This window comes from Aethalodelphis obliquidens, unplaced genomic scaffold, assembly GCF_003676395.1.
Source record: "Aethalodelphis obliquidens isolate GAN/ISIS:26980383/991018 unplaced genomic scaffold, ASM367639v1 scaffold58, whole genome shotgun sequence".
Lineage (NCBI taxonomy): Eukaryota > Metazoa > Chordata > Mammalia > Artiodactyla > Delphinidae > Aethalodelphis > Aethalodelphis obliquidens.
Window position 1 is genome coordinate 1,531,483 of NW_020838002.1, and position 15,224 is coordinate 1,546,706.

At 34.8% G+C, this 15,224-nt stretch overlaps 1 long non-coding RNA gene across 1 annotated transcript; it reads left to right on the top strand.

Moving 5' to 3' along the window:
• Positions 1-286: 286 nt before the first annotated feature.
• LOC113609663 (uncharacterized) lies at positions 287-14,892 on the top strand. Its single transcript, XR_003428751.1, has 5 exons — positions 287-352; positions 2,090-2,148; positions 4,193-4,290; positions 10,706-10,750; positions 14,625-14,892. It is a non-coding gene; the product is annotated as an uncharacterized LOC113609663 (long non-coding RNA).
• Positions 14,893-15,224: the final 332 nt, after the last annotated feature.

A 15,224-nucleotide genomic window follows, 5' to 3' on the forward strand; every position in this document is an offset into this window, starting at 1 on the left:
GTGAGCTATGGAGGCAACTCAGACTCTGGCCTGGCCCAACCCCCACATGTGTATGCCCACAGAGCCCAGAGCTGCTAAAGCCAGTCCCATCTCAGCTGCAGGAGCACATGTTGTCCTTTCAGATATTTCACAGGCACTGAATTTAGGAAGGTGCCAGCAGAGATGTAACTCCATGGTTTGTGCAGCTGCGAGGAGAGATTTCAGCTCTTCTTCCTTAGTCACATGACCCCTGGTGCTCAGCTGTGGTTTCCACATCCACCCTCTGCCTTTGTCCTTCCTGCCAGAGTCTGCTCCAGATGTTGCAGGAGCACATGAGCCCATCATGCAGGAAGGAGCTGAGGCAGCATCCAGGGTGAGCAGTCCATCCAGGCGGGAGGGTGCTGGCCTAGAGACTGAAACGTGTAACTCCTTCAGGAGGTGACTGGTGTCAGTGGGCCACCCAAGTGTGAGAGTGCTGGGGTAGAGTTTGCAGTATGCAAGCTCATCAGGTGGCTATCAGGGCAAGCATATTGCCCAGGTTTGGGTGGGGCAGAAGAGGCGATGTCAGGGGCACCCTAGCTGGCTCTGGTGGGAGTCCTCCCTAGTTCCTGTGGAGGCAGGGGTTGGTGCATGAGGAGAGAGGCTGAAATGGTGGCCCAGCCCTTTGCATGTTACTCAACAATGGTGCTTTGCTTCTGTGGTGTGGTCTGGGCTTGCCCTCTGAGTATTCCTGGTTGTGGAGCTCCTCACTCCTATCCCCTCAGGCTGTCTCCTCACAGCCAACAGCTGTCCCCTCCCTGGGTCTGCTCTCCAAACTCCACATTCCAGCACCCAGACTCATGTGCACCAGCGGACACCTGCTTCAGGCTGGCTGCACATTGCTGTGGCATGGACCGTCTGTGTAGGTCTCATTCTGTCCTGACTGCCACAGACCAGTTTCTGGGCTCTCCTCTGAGCCCCTGAAGCTCCCCTTCTGTTGCAGCTGATCTCCCCATTGGTGTGGGGATTTCCCCAGATGTTGAAACCTCTCCTCACCTTCAGGTCCCTGCCAGGCGCATAGGTCCCATCCTGCTTCCTCTCCTCTTCCTTTTCCCTTTTTCTTTCTTTCATCCTACCCAGTTCTGTGGGGATCTTTCTTGTCCTTTAGGTGTCAGAGTTCCTCTAATAATGTTCAACAGGTGCTCTGTGAGAATTCTTCCACTTGTAGATGTATTCTTGATTTGTTTGTGGGGAGAGATGGACTCCACATCCTTGTTCTCCTCTGACATCTTGGCAATTCTTTCCTGTTGCTTAAAGAAGAGGACTATATAATTCTAGAGAATAATAAATAAGCTCTAGTTTCCATGATTCTGATTGAAATAATATTATTTTTCTGCTTGATATAGAGTATTTGCATTGCTGGAATTTATTGAATCAGCATTAAGATCCAGAAATTTTTTATCTTCCATATCATTTTTGTTCCAAGATCCTGATTCAGATAAAGTAAAAAATGATGAGTTAAAAAATCTTTCACTGAAAGAATTCTCAGAGATATTAAACATCATGTTAGTTTTTACTGTTTTCTCACAGGAAAGCCTGAAGAGATAACAAAGTATGATGCTGTTGATTTCCATCAGGCATTCCTTTATTTCCATATACTTATGGTGGAGGAACCACACAAAAAAGAGATGTCTCCTTAAAGGAATTTGTATTAGTTTCTTCTTGTCTCAAAGTATATTTTTAACAGTGAGCACTAATTCAGAGCCCGTTTATTTTCTCCACCAAGTGAAATTATCTAATTAAGCCATCTCCTTAATAATGAGTAGTATTATTTTCCCCTCAAGGATCTGTATGAAGAACTCTGGACTTCCAAGTTCAGACGTTTCTTAATAAAGTCTCTTAGAAATGGTAGAAGTGGGATGTGATGGGAATAGCTCTTGCTTTTTTTTTTACCTGTGATTGAGACTAGTCATTTGCTCTGAGTATCTTTGTCTTCAATTCAGCTATGTGGAAGGCAACAGTAAGACTTTAAGTCCAAGCTACATTGTCCTATCCAATTTTACCATAGAGTTTTGGGATGCTTACTTTAATCACCCTTTTATTAATTGTACATGTTTTCTTCATGATATAGAACCTGTAAGCAAGAAGTATTAAAAACACTCCAAACTCCAAGAGAATCATTAGATTTTTGTAAGTAGCTATTTCCTTTTGCTCAAATCCTAATATAAAATTCCTGAAGTTACCAGATTCTTGATAAGGTAAATCTTTTGGATTTTAAAAGAGGAAAGTCTTTCAGCGAGTGAAAACTATATTCAGATTCATAACCATTGAATATATACTGAGTTCCTGTTGTTATATAAAAGAGGTCCATATAATACTAGGGAATGAAGAAACCTAAAAGCCTATGCAGTGTTACCTGATCATCTCACAGATGGGAAGAAGATTTCATATATTTGATTGGAACTTCAGCCATGGGCAATCTCTTTGTGAACATGATGACAGATTAAATGTCCTTGCTATTGCAACAGTTAGCTATAAAAGAATAAAAAGAAACACCTGGATATCTAGCCAGGAAAGCCAAATTGTTGGAAAAACATTTTCCTTCTCACTGCCAACCTCATGCCAAAGCATGCAATCAACTGAAACATAAAATGGATGAAAACCTAGATCATGTTTAAATCTGAAATAAAGTATCATACAAATAACTCCTCTGTGAATCTATTCTTAGGTACAGATACTCTAATTTGCTTGAGAGGATGAAATATAAAATCTATGGCAGGCTTCAGAAATTAAGAAAAATAATGGGAATATTCATGAAGTACCAATAGAAAGAAATAAATATCACTTTTACTATTTAATTCTGTAAAACATGTCAGAAACAAAGGAATTCTGAAGGAAGAATAAAAAAGAAGTGATAAAGACAGGCAGTGGAGAGGGTTGTGATAATATAGATAATATTGAGAGTGGTAGTTGGTAAGGATAGTGTAGTGTTTTGTTGGGAATTAATATAGCAATTGTAGAATAAAGTGCTAACAGAGTCATTTATGGGATGGTAGTAAAAAGAGTTTAGTAGGAGGTGACTCAACCCTAGAATCTCTATTGGTACATATGAGCTTAGAACCCATCATGTTTCAAAATTAAAGCCTTATAAATATTATATTCAATCACTTCTGTAAACTAATTGCTATTGCCTTTGGACTATATCTTAGATAGAATCTTGTTATAGGGGTTGGTGCAAATGAAGGTGTCAAATTGCTGTATACAGTATGATATAAATTAATGATATAGAAGATGATCTGTACAATGTCTAGTTGAAGATTTGTTGTTTTATGGAAAGACTTAGCATTGCTCCACGTTTGAAATTGAGTTCCTTCCAGAAATTCTTGTTTCTCAAATAAGTAATGTGAAAAAGTATCAGTGCCACTTTGATAATGTATGAAGTGCCTGTTTCCATTCTTCAAATGGCACATAAAAATAAAAGTAAACAATGAATTATTTCTGACATGTTTGACTTAATTTTTGACACTTGGATTCAAATTACCAAAGGAAAAATATTTTAAACAAGTACTTAGCCTCCTTGTAGGGGAAATGGAAATATATTTGACTGCCATTGATGCTCTATTTCTTTGTACTATGTTCAACATAAACAAAAATCCAAAGTCACCCTGTTGTAAATACATATGGACATAAACCTCTAAAGCCCTTTATCTTCCCAATGTGTTTTTTTAAAGGACAATAGTTAACATTTACTCTTGCGTATATGAGTTGTAACTGGGCTCTTTTTTTTCACTTAACTTTTAGAAAGAGTTTGTAATATAGATATTAAAATAATGCTAACATTACTTTTGAGGAGGCAGATTTAAAATAGCTTATCAAGATCATAGACTCAGGATTTGCTTTCTGTTCTATCTAAAAGTAAGATCCATATTCCTCCTTTGCACTCTTAAATAGTTTAAAAATAATGATGCACAGATGTAAAACTGGGAAAATTTTATAGTGTATACCTCAAACTCATTTGAACTATATCTCTATCTCATTTTTGTTTGTTAATGAGTTAATTAAGCCTTTACTATGATCCTGCTTACCTTTTTATATAGTTAGGTTAATTTTGGATTCTTATGATTTATTCTGAGGTCATAGTCAACATATTTAACAATCATATAGGTGTACAAACAAATCTTTCAGAATGGAAGCCAGCTTCACACAGTCATTAAGGGTCTGTCATTATTTACAGGGTGAATGTGAGCCATGAATTTATGTTCTATTCATGGCTGTTAGACAATGGAGAGGCCAACGCATGGTGACTTATATTTCAAGAATGTCTGCATCCAGGTAAACCTTTTTTTCCCCCTCAATGTTAGTGAGTGTCTACTTTTTTTCACAAAAAGTATGAAGTGCTTGTAAGAAAAATTAATTAAATGAGATCAGTGAATGTGGCCCTTGATGGCAAGACTTTTCCACTTGAGGTCAGTGTTCCCATACATAATCTTGTTTTTCCTATCTCTCCTGAAATGATCTTACTTTTTAATTATAGTGTGTACTTTTCACAATGTAGAAGGCAGGTAGACGTAACTCTAGATTATATTGTGAAAGGAGGAAGAGAGTCTTAACATTTATGTAAATTTTGTGTATGCTTGCATCTTTGAATTGACTTTAAACATCACATTCCCTGTTTTCTTTATACCAGCAGGCATCATGAAGCTGATTTATTTTCTTAAGATTCTGCAAACCAGCCTTGTCTCCATCCTCACATGTTACTCCGATTACACTAAGACTCCAAGGAGGTTGCACATATTTGGTGATTGACAATAAGATGAAGTGGTATTACCAGTTAGAGAAACATGTGACAAAGAAGGAATAAGGAGATTGGAGATGCCAGAGAAATAAGCAAAGGGGAAATTGCAGAAGAGGGAACAGGTTAATAGAGGACAACACATATAACAAAATAGGCAATTGTGTTGTAGCAAAAAAAAGGCACTAAATTTGTTGCATGGGGTCCAAGTGTGGTCCTTTGTTTCTTTTTAGTCATGTGTCTTTGAGTAAGTAACTTACCACTGATTCTCCATTCCATCATCAGTAGAATGGAGATGACACTTAACTCACAGGGTTTTTATAAGGGTTGGATGAAATAACATGTAGGAAATATCAAACAGAGTTCTTAGTGCATAGTAACAACAAATTCTAGTTGAATGATATGGTCTCAGACACCCTCACTGGATTATTTCTTCCTAGTGTTAGATTTTATATGATTTCCAAGTGCAAACTTAATCACAAAACATAACCAGTGCTTTTGACTTTTGGGTTTTTTTTTTGGTCCCTGGTAAATGAAAACACTTAAGTTTTCTCTTCTACATGTTGTCAAAATAATTGACTAAATGCTTGAATACATTGTAGACATTCCCAATTTCTTTTCTTTTCAGGTTTCTTTTTATTTTGTTTTCTTTTTTTGTGTAAGTAAATGTCCTACTCCTTTATGAATAACAAGTTGTCTCTCTCTTTTGATGGAACTTATCATCTGGTTTTGTCACTCTGCTAAAAGCAGATGTTAAAGAGTATCCCAAATTCTAATGCCTTTTAAAAAAGATAAAATAAAATTCACTGGGCCTGAAATGCTCTTATGATATGTGTTTCCAAAGAGGTTAACATCAGTTTAAATTTATTAATTATATTCATGTTAAGAGAATCTGGAGACAAACTACTGCTTTTGACCTTCAAGTTAAACTGCTATGCCTTATTGATTGTGCAAAAATTGAATTAATTTGAAAGGCTCTTAGGTTGGTCTTTGAATTTTCTGATGGTTTCTGATTCAATAATTTAGGGCACAGCGGTTCTCAAAACTGGCTAGCTATCAGAATCACCTTAGTAGTTTCTTAAACTATTTTGCTAAAGATATGTTCCTGGTGATTTTTATCCATTGGGCTTAGGGGGAAACTCAGGCATATATATTTTTAATAAGTGATTTTTATACAGTTAGACTGGGATTAGCAATCAATAATGGATTTAAAAATCAAAGGGAGGGCCAAGGGAATAAAAATCAGGATAACAAGCCATTTTTTTTTTCACTTATAAATAACAGAAATTTATTTCTCATAGTTCTGGAGGCAGGAAGTCCAAGACTAGGGTACCAACATGAGGCCTTCTTCCATGTGAGGACACTCTTCCACATTTCCATCTTCTGGTTTTATTTTCACATGGCTGAAGGGAAAACCAATGAATTTTATTACCACAAATTTTTGTGTGCACTGGACCCTCGGGTACATTTATTGGACAGGAAAAAATAGTAGGTTTAAGATGACAAAATAAACCTGACAAGGCTAGAGATATATTCACAGCAATCCAAATCTCTTCCTATTTTATGAGAGTCATGTTCTACCAACTCTAAAGCAAAAATAAATAGATCTAGAACACTTTTCTAACCCTAACTACTCATACAATAAATTTACTTTTATTCCTTGATGTGCTTATGAGGCAAATACTTTACACTCTTGAAAGTTAAGAAAACTTGGGTTAATAAGATTGAAGAGTAAAGTGGTGATGGTCCCTTGTCCTCTCAGAAATATTGGATAATATTCTCAATAAAACTAGGAGACACAGGGCTTCCCTGATGGCACAGTGGTTGAGAGTCCGCCTGCCGATGCAGGGGACGCGGGTTCGTGCCCCGGTCCGGGAGGATCCCATATGCCGTGGAGCAGCTGGGCCCGTGAGCCATGGCAGCTAAGCCTGCGCGTCCGGAGCCTGTGCTCCGTAACGGGAGAGACCACAACAGTGAGAGGCCCACATACCGCAAAAAAAAAAAAAAAAAAAAAAAACGAAAAACCAAAAAATAAAAAAACTAGGAGACACCAGAAGAAATGCCTACAGTTGTGGCTTTCAACAAGCCTTGCACAGTTCTCTGTTATAAATGACTTATCCTGTGAGCTAAAATTAACAGCCCCTTCTTTGGAACAAAAGATACAAGCAGTGTAAGCTGGCCCTGGAACATTTTTCTGAATACCATTGGCTAACAGAATAGCAGGGGAGGAAGTGCTGAATGAGGAAACATGCAGACATGCCATATCTGTGTGGGAAGTGGTCTGTAGTTGAGGCAAGGTGAAGGAGAAAAATTGCCTTCCATTGGCTGGGAAGAAGTAGAGGCTAAAATAGATCACACACATAATATACAACCCTGTGCCTCAAGGAGCTTCACTCAGAACTAGGGAAAATTATTCAGAACTTGGTATCTTGTTCCTTCCCCCAACACAATATTCCTGAAAATATCTTGATGGCAAGTATCTCACCTCAGTCATAGATTAGAAAACATTGGGAAGGATATCATCCCAGGATCTATAAGGATACTATATAAGTTAAAAATGAAAAACATTCCACTGAGGGATCACTGAGACTGTACTTATTTTCTGCAGAGATATATTGGACCTGGAAGAAGTATTGGCCAAAAGAGGACTCTGTTTCTTGCCTTTAAAGCATATGACTGATTTCTGGGAACTTTTCTAAGACTGCCATAGAAAATTTCAATGTCTCCATAACCATACTTGACAGCAGTAAAAGCAGAAGCAGAAATAGAAGAAATATGACCTCTATCTAATTTCTGTCTTCAAGCAATGATATCCAAGTGCATTTGGCTGGCTGAATCTAAATTTCACCCAAGACCCAAGGTGAAACTGAAGCTAGAAAATGTAATTTTGAAAACACTAATTATAAATAAATAATTAAAGCATAATGTTCAGCTAAATGAATTACCATATAAAGTAAACTTTATTTATCACCCAGAAACTTTATTTTTCGAACATATGAAAATATGCTTGTTCTTACATTGAGAGAAATACAAGTTATGACTATAACGCTATGGCATTTTTGCATAACATTGCCAAAAAAGTCTTAATAACCTTCTATTATTGGCAAAAATATGGCTAAACAGGTGATCAAAATTACAGGCAGGAGTGTAAAATAGTACAAGTCATAAGGGAAATGTTGCAATATCTATTAAAACTAAATATGCACATATTCATTGACACAGAATTTCACTTCTAGGAATTTATACTACATATATACAAATATCTATTATTATATTCATTTTGGTACTGTCTCAATAACAAAAAATTGAAACAAAATATTAAATAATCTCAAAAGTCTGGATAAAGATGTTTTTATAGCACATTGTTAAAATGGAATAGCCATTAAAAAGAATGAGTCAGACCTATGTGTAATGATATGGAGTCATCTCCAAAATATATTAAGTACAAAAATCAAGGTGCAAACTGTGCTCCAATTAAGGTGCATATGCAACACACATACAAGTGTACATGCATGGAACATATATACAGTTCTATATATAAGGAATACTTTCTCTAAAAGAACATTCATGAAACTAGAAGGGCAATTGTCTTCAGGATAGAAATATGGTGGGTGGAGAAAAAAGTTGGGACAGAGATTTTATCATATACTTTTTCACACTATTTGAATTTTGATTCATGAACATCTATAACCTATTCAAAATTGATTTTTTAAATGTTACTTAAAAATTAAAATTTTTGTTTACTATATACTTATTTAAAGTTCTGAGCATTTTTTAAAAAGTCTAGTTTATTGAGGTAAAATATACATACAGTATAAAATCTACATTTTCTGGATTTTCAATGATTTTTGACAAATAGAGATGTATAAGTATCATCATAATCAAAATTCAAAAACTATTTCTAATACCCATATACTTCTTTCAAGAAAAAATAAATTTCTATGTATATTCACAAGATGGTGAGAGAAGGGCAATCACTAATTATAAGTCATTAAACATTCAATCATTGTGAATACTCTTAGTTTCATTTTTGTGGGTGCAAAGATGATTATTAGTGTGTTTTAAACTTTCTGAGTTATTCTCTATACTAGCCTGGTATGAAGGCAAGTAACAAATTGGGAGATGGTTAAAAGATATTAATGCATAGGAAGTCCCAAATGTTATGCTTTAATATACTAATACTTCTACAAATATTAACCTTATTCCAAAAAGAAGTAAGTTTCAGATAATGAAAGAAACCTGGTCATGGGAAGTGAAATGACTGTTAATTGCATTTCAAGTAGTTTAGCTAAATTTTCAGTAATATTATACATCTTTTCGGAGTTGTCTCTGTTTTACCCCATTAGCTCAAGTATACATAATTAGTTTTTGCATTAGTGTACATTAGTCACTTCTTCCCCTCCCCCACCCCCACCTCCCAGAGTCTCACTCTATTTCTCTTTCCTGCACATGCTTTATTCCAGTCCCTGGTTATGGCCTGAAATGTAAACTATTTTTTTCAGGGCTAGAGTACTAGTCATGGAATCTGTGTTCCTAACTCAGAAGTATGACTACGGATTTAAGGATAACACAGGAATTCTATGAGAAATCTTCCTTACTCCTCCAATTCTCTTCTCCTCAGCTCAATTGGCTGCAAGACTATGGAAAAATTAGTTAAATTTTGTCCTGGTAAGAAATCTCTTGTAAGTTATGGGCTAGTTGTAATATACAGACATTACCCCCTCCTTTTAATTGTTGCAACAGACAAATGTACTTTTCCCTCCTTCCCTTAAAACTTAAAGTAAAATGGAAACTGATCAAGAAGGACCCTGAAGTATCTAATATTTTAAAGGAATTTTTCTGTGACATCCCTAATGTTTGATAGATTTAAATCTTTTCGTTCCTCAAAATTATTTCTTCTAGTGGACCTCCTGGGTTTTCTTCTGTGTTGACCTTCTTAATTATTTTGGCTTCTGCCATCAACTTGAAAGAATTTATTAAACATTAAACAATGACATTTTGTGAGGCATTTAGGAGGGGTGGGGAAGGAGAAGGTTGATTTCTCTTCCTATCATTTCATATAAGATGCATATGGAAATCCTTCCTTAGGAAGAACTAAATGAATTTTAGTCTTTGGATCATTACTTTCATTTCTTTTTCAGTTTTGTGGGTAATATAAAAACACAGGTGTATTTTATTTTTTAAATTATTTTTTTAAATTAATTTTTATTGTAGTATAGATGCTTTGCAATGTTGTGTTAGTTTCTACTGTAAGCAAAGTGAATCAGCTATACACATGGTTATTTTAAATTAAATAGCATTGCTATCATCGGAGTGTTTTCATAATTCTCTATGCAGGCTTTGAATACCCTTGAAGGTAAGTTTTGACATCTCTTCAGATATCAAAATGATGATCAATGATTTAAAAGCACACTAAGGATCATGGATATGAGAAAACTTTGATGAGTCTTACTGCATATCAGTATCTTAAATTTTAAAAGTGCTGTTTGAGGTCATATAGTACAATTTTCTCACTTTATAGATGAGTCAGTTGGACCCAGAAATATGCAACAAACTAGAGAGTGGAGCCAATAATAAAACTAAGTCTCCATATTCCCAGTCTAAGTAAGTTTCTTTCCACAGTATCATATTCCTAAATCCAACTAATAGTCATGAAAATGAGATATTTAGAATGTGTTGAAAATATTTTTATTTTTTCAAAGTACATTATGTAGCTCTTTATAGTTTTCACTCAAAATGTTGCTGAAAGTTGGGAAAGGTCAGTTGTATTTTTGATTTCTGCTGAAATAGCAATCAGACATAAACAAGCTCCTGAAGATCACTACAGAATTTTCCTATGTATGTCTAGGTATGTCCTTTCATTTATATAATCACTTTCTCATCTACAGTCCCAGTCATTCTACATTGATAATGAGAAATAACCTTTCCTAAAGTTGTTTTTTTCCCTCCAAAAAGATCTTCATGAAGATTTATTCAAGACAACTTGTACTACACATCAAGGTAAGTAAAACATGTCTTTCAGTGTACTAATGCTTTTGAGGAAGTTGAGGGGTTGTTGGTAAAATGTAACAGGGGCACTGTTTTACTCTGAATTGCAGTGCTTATTCAAATATTCTGGAAATGGAGAGAAAACCAAGGCTTTTCATAATTCTTTACTAATAACAGGTGATAATGGTGATGCTCTGACTACTAAAATATTAAATGAACAATATAGAATTCATCATTGTTTCAATTTTTAAACACCTGTCTCTTCTTCAGACCAGTGTGAAATAACAATCAGTAAAGTAACAGAAAATAGTATCAGTCCTTAGGACAAAAGTTGATGAAAATAATTGATTAGAAATGTGATTAAAAATGTTGTTTCTATTTTCTAAGTTTTGCTTTCACAAATGAGCTGGAATACCTCTAAATAAAACAACACCTACAACTTTACTTAAATGCAGGTATAAATATCTCCAGGGGAAAATAGGGAAGAGAACTATATGCTAGGTATTCTACAAGGCAATTTATGTGTGTGACTTTATTTAAGCTCCAAAGCAAGAAAAAAGTCTCAGAGGAGTCACTTAACCTACCCAAAGTCACATGGAAAAGCAAAAACAAAGAGAGAAATAGAATCTGATACCCAATTAGCCTGACTTCAATGTTTCAATTGATGAGGAATATATACACACACATATATACGTATGAAACATATATTATTACACTATCATATATATTACAATATTACATATATATACACCTTGTTGTTTGCCTGTAAATATATATATATGCCTTGTTTTTTTTAAGTAGTTGTTAAAGGAACTCTCAGACACAACTTTTTTAGCATAGATAATAGGGAGATTGCACCAATTATAATCCTTTCCTCCTTCCCCTTTTTCCATTTCTTCCTTTTTCTCCTTTTATTCCTCGTTATCTTTATTTATTTGAGTGGCATGCAACAAGTGTTATATTTTCAAAACAGTTTTTTTAATGTTTTCCTAAGAAATCTTTTATTCTTCCAATTATCATTATCACTATTGACATCACATCATCAACTTTTATAAATGTTCTATTATTAATTTTCTCTCTTAGGTGTTATGATTTATACATGATCTTATGCTTATTTCACAGTAACTCAGTTATTAAAGTCAAGTTTTCAAAACTCTTATTTGTGTTGACTTTAATTTCACAATTAAATAAATCAATGAAATACGTAATTAAAAAGAAACTAACTGAGCTCTGAACACCCCTGGCTTTTTGAGGTGTTGAGACTACACTGGTAAATAAACATATTCTCTTTCTTCTAGGAACTTATATTCCAGTTAACAGTAATGATACCTTACATTAATACAGTCCTTTACAGCTAATGAAAATACTTTAACATGTATTATCTCCTAATGAGATAATTTACAAAGATATACTAAATTTGCTGGGATATGTTTTATGCAGGAGGAATTTAGAAGCAAGATTTTATTAGTTAGAGTCAGTTTCATATTTGAAAAATAAGCCGACTGATGAGGTTGGATTTTATAGTAGAGAGTAGAAAATAAATTTTTTCCAGACCTTTTATGACTATGCCTTTACAGGTTTTTTTTTTTTTTTTTAATTTGGCTGGAGAAATTGGGTTATAATTTGTGAGTTATTGGAGGAAGATTGCAAGAGAAGGATAAAACAATTATCAGGAAGAATGAGGTTTGGGGAAGATGATTGAGGAAAGCAGAATCAGGAGAACAATTGACAATACAGTGGTGAATATAGATAAGTTCACACACACACACACACACACACACACACACACAGAGAATTTGGGATTAGAATGGGTGTTTTGCTGCTTTGGCAGAAAATAAGAATTTTCTTGAAGCTTGTAAAAATATCAGTGCTGAAGATCCACTCATAGGTAGTTTGAATTTATTGTTGTTGGGTGAACCCCAGGTATTGGTATGTTTTAAAAAATCCTTAGGTAGTTCTAATGGGTAACTAGGGTTGAACACCACTCCCTTAGCATTGGCTCTCACATTTTTGTGTGCATCAGAATTACTGGAGGGCTTATTAAACCCGGTGTTTCTGGCTTGTTACATTTGGGTTGGTGCCTGTTATGAACTGAATGTTTGTGTCCCCTTGAAATTCATCTGTTGAAGCCCTCACTCCCAATGTGACTGCATTTGGTGGTAGGCTCTGTGAGGAGGTGATAAAACCCTAATCCAGCAAGCTGCTGACATTAAAATAAGGGGAAGAGACACCAGAGATTACTCTCTGGACTGTGTGAGAACACAGCAAGAAGATGGCAGTCTGGAAGTCAGGAAGAGAAACTTCCAGAGACTGAATTTGCTGGCACCTTTATCTTGGACTTTCTAGCCCCCAGAACTGTGAGGAAATAAATTACTGTAGTTTAAACCAACAAGTTTATGGGAGTTTTGTTATGGCATCCCTAGAAACTAATACAAGGCCCAAGAATTGGCATGTCTAAGAAATTCCAAGGTGTTGATGATGCTGCTGGCTTTGGGATCACATTTTTAAAATGCCTATTAAAGAAATAAAATCTGTCTTAGTAACCATGAGTCATTATTAATTGATTGTCTTAATGCAAAAACAACATTGTCCACAGTAGTGTTCCACAGTTCCACAGTACTGTTCTTATCCTCATGGTTTTGGAGTGAATTTCTATATCTCCCTGAAGACATAGGTTTAAGCAAATCATCTTGATGATAGTTATTCTGTTTTATCTTTAACAGACTTTATCTGTTAAAGATATGAGTTAACAGACTTTATCATAACTAAAAACCCCACAGAGAAATGTGCTCATTTATAGTACCTGGTCTACATGTAACTTAGTCCTTTTGTTTTATCCCTAAATAGTGTTGTATTTGTTCATTTATTTATTTATTCAATCCTGCAATGATGTGGGATTAGTATATCGTGGATTTCTGGGGTCCGCTTGTTTAGTTTGTTTTAGATAAATATAAAAAATACTACCCAACTATGGTAAGCGTTTCTTATTTATAAAAGATACTTAGCTACAATTTTAAATAATAAAATTAGTAAATTCATACATTGAATAAAAACCAGCATATTTTCAAATCATATGACACTTCAAGGAGATTAGTGGAAAACAAACAAACAAACAAAAAACTTATTGTATACTTCTGAGGGTATTCACTATCATAAAATGGCAACATTGAACACCCTGAAATAGCAATCCAAACTTCCAAAAATTCTATACAGTTTTCAAAAGCAGGTACTCATAAAGGGGTACACAATGTAGTTACATAAGAAAGGAAAATAAATTCTATCCTGAGAAGATAAAATCTTGAGAATGTTTACATACGCAAAGTGGATGAAAAATTTAATCAATCATTTTGGTGTCTTATCCCACAGCATTGGTATTAATGAAAAATGTGGGGTCTTCTGAGAACTGAGTTAGCTGATTCTGTGGCTTTATCAGTCTGATAAATGATTGGTAATTTATTTCACAGTTCTCCTTGAACTTAATTCATGGTGGCAGGTAAAATTCTCCTTTGTAAAATGGTCACCTAGGGAATTCACTTTAGAAGGAGAGAGAACAGAAAACTCCTTAGAGAAGCAAAGAAAAATGAATCTGGGGATGGTATTGAAGACTTTGAAAAATGGATAAATTTTTGGTTCAAGAACATTGAAAATGTTATTCATGGACTCTGAAAAATTTGGGTTTGTACATGGAGATTACTGACTGCCAACACATTGTTTCCACCTACCACAAAATAGCTTTATCTGTTTAAGAGTAAACACTAGAGTGTCCTCATTTTACAGACAGACTGCCCAAGAGGAGATTAACTACTTTATATACATGGTAATTACAGTTATTTTCTCTTTCCTAACAAATAAGCAAGTGTTTGCTTTGTTATTTATTTCTTATCAGAAAGTCATCTGGAAAAATTCAGAAACAATTCTGGAAGGAAATAAGAGAACTAATGTGTAGAATAACCCAATCTCTGGAATTTGTGGACTGAAGAAAATAGTAAATATGATTCTTAGCTTTAAATGAATTGTGGAAAGTGGTAAGTACATGTATTTCAGATTTATAATCAAGAAAATGTGCCCAGAACTTTATTGGTACCCAAGCTTCTTTTTGATTTGATATGAGTAATAATACCACAATTGATTATAAATCTCAACTTTAAAAAATTGTTCAGTGAAGATTTTTTTGTCACGCAGATGGATCAGTATGATACTGGCACAAAAAAAGGTTTAAACACTGCCAATTATCTTAATTGATAAAGCAGGTAAGAGGCTACAATTTTAAAAAGGAACATCTTTCTTATTTCTCCTATATTATGGATTTAGCAGTTATTTGGACATATCTTCTAAATTGTATTATGGTTTCCTTTTCAAAAAAAATTACTAATCTATGTTTCTCAGGACAGTACACTACTAAAAAGGAAGGAGAATTTAAGCACATAGACCAATATTGACTATACCACATGGAGAAATCTGTTAGGAACAAAATGAGATTGTTTCC